At 45.0% G+C, this 2,435-nt stretch overlaps 1 protein-coding gene across 1 annotated transcript in view; it reads left to right on the forward strand.

Moving 5' to 3' along the window:
• Positions 1 to 26: 26 nt before the first annotated feature.
• The window catches only part of LOC107199018 (zinc finger protein 239-like), a gene marked incomplete at its 3' end in the record, with an annotated part of 17,691 nt that continues 15,282 nt past the window's right edge, over positions 27 to 2,435 (forward strand). The window contains exon 1 of the mRNA XM_033511637.1: positions 27 to 135. The remainder of the gene's footprint in view (positions 136 to 2,435) is intronic.

Below are 2,435 nucleotides of genomic sequence, written 5' to 3' on the forward strand. Positions count from 1 at the left end.
GACTGATACATTGTCCATACTTTGCCCAGTAGTGTTAATTTGCATTTCTAAAGCTCCCCTTCTGGCTGCCTGGAATGAAGCTTCTATTCCAAGGCGGCTGTGGGATGACTCATACGTGGACCCCCCCACCATCTGGTATGGTTTCTCCTTTTTTTTTTCCTTTTTATTTTAATTGTATTCTAGGAATTGTTTATGTGTTAAAGGGTCACCTTTAAAACTTCTAGTTTTTCAGAATGCAACCTAAGGGTGAACATTGAAAAACCTATACCAAAATTTTGCCATCGCTAAGAGCCATGCACAAACATATGCAACAAAATTCCAAAGCAATTAGGTTTTTTGTACTTCTTTTCCTAGTACTAAAAATTGATTCTCACATCCCTAGCCCAAATCTAACTGACAATATAAAAGTAGGATCATTAAGAAAAAATATTCCAATGCTGTAATCTTGTCTCTTAAAGTGCAGGAAAAACAAAAACTCTCCAATAATGTCTTTAGTGTTAGAGAGTCAAGGCATTATTTGATTCTGGCCAGGATGTGCAACAGAAATCATTTCGTCCACAGGTAACTTGAGCGTGCAGAGAAAATCGTTGTGTAACATGTGAATTTTACTAGATTTCTCCTAAACTTTATACAGTCTGATCCCATAGAAATCCATAGGTTTCATTGCTTCCAAGTTATTAGTAGTTCTTAGTATCTGATTTTCTATTGCACCCGCATTTCTTCACCTCTGATGTTAATTAGGTCTGCACTCCTGGATTTCCTGCTCAGCCTTTTCCAGACCAGGTGTCTCCAGCTGTGCCTGGGGCAGTGTCTGTGGTAGATGTTGGTTGATATTTGCTACTGGGCGTTGTCGCTGGGTCCAGAGAAGGGCAATGAGGCTGGTGAGGGGCTTGGAACATGAGCTCTGAGGAATGTCTGAGGGAGCTGGGGTTATTCAGCCTGGAGAACAGAGGACTTGGGTGACTATCTCTCTCTACAACTCCCTGAAAGGTGGTTGTAGTCAGGTGGGGTTGGTCTCTTTCTCCAGGCAGCAACTAACAGAACGAGAGGACAGAGTCTCAAGCTGAATCAAGGGAAATATAGGTTGGATATTAGGAACAAGTTTTTCATGGAAAGAGTGATAAAGTACTGGAATGATCTGCCTGGAGAGGTGGTACAGTCACCATACCTGGATGTTTTTAAAAAAATACTGGATATGGCACTCAGTGCCATGATCTAGTTGAGGGGTTAGGGCATGAGTCGGACTCAATAATCTTGAAGGTCTCTTCCAACCTGGCCATTCTGTGAATTCTGTGTGATGTTTTGTTGATGGTCATTATCTTTGTGGGAATCTCTTGGGCTTTTTCCAGTCTGTTGAGATGTTAAGCTCACCTCTGTTGAGTGGTGTAACATCCCTTAAGAAAAAATCTAAAATTTCTTTCCCCAAAGCAAAACCAAACCAAGCCTGAATTGACAAAGAAGATTTTAACAAAATTTACACTTTGTATATTTTCCCAGACTGTAATCCCAGGCAGGGCAGAGTGTGAGTGGAATTGAGAGGCAGAGTGGAATTGTCCCGGTGCCTTCCCCAGCAGCTGTGGCGAGGGCAGGCACAGCAAGGCCTGAAGCTGCAAGAGTGAGAGCAAGGATTGTCCCGCAGTGGCTGGAGATGGCAAAGGAGGGTGCCCAGGCCAAGGATTTCAGCAGAGGATCTGTGGGCAGGCCCAGGGATGGCTTCCCATGGTCCTCCTGCAGCTGGGAAGTCCCAACTCTCCAGGGCTTCAGAGCCCTTGAGCTGAGGCTGAGAGGTCCCCCCGTGTTCAGCTGTGCTGGGTCTGTTTCTTTGCTCAGGGACACTTGGAATGGGCCACTCCACTTGGCCACCAGAGCTGTCATCAGGACCCAATGTCCTGGTTGGATGTTGTGAACAGCAAAGTCCCAAGGCTGGGTCTTTGCCAGCTGAGCTTCCTGAGGATGAGATTCCACAGGCAACAGGATTTTGCCCACAGCCTGCTTTGAATATACATCGCTTATCTCCACCTTGCACTCGGTCAAGAATTATCAGGATCAGTTAGGAATTCCAAAGAACAGTTCCAGATAATTGAATATCTGCCCTGGGTCTGGCTCTTGTTCTTGCTGAAGCCAATGGCAAAAGCCATACCCATGGCATCTTGGTTTCTATCACCAGCTTCCAAAGGTGTTTCTTTATTTCCCCATTCATTCTTTCTACCTGACGTGAGCTCTGGTGGTGCCCAGGGTTGTGGAGCTCCCATTGTATTCCTAAAGCTGCCATAAGCCCCTGAAGGATCTTTCCTGTTAAATGAATTCCCCTGTCTGAGTCTGTTGCTTCCAGAATCCCTTTTCTTGGAATTATTTGTTTTAGAAATCCCTTGATAACTGATCCAGTGATTGCTGAGGAAGTCAGAATTGCTTTTACCACCCTGTTAGCTGCCCTG

This window comes from Parus major, unplaced genomic scaffold, assembly GCF_001522545.3.
Source record: "Parus major isolate Abel unplaced genomic scaffold, Parus_major1.1 Scaffold406, whole genome shotgun sequence".
NCBI classification, from domain to species: Eukaryota; Metazoa; Chordata; class Aves; order Passeriformes; family Paridae; genus Parus; species Parus major.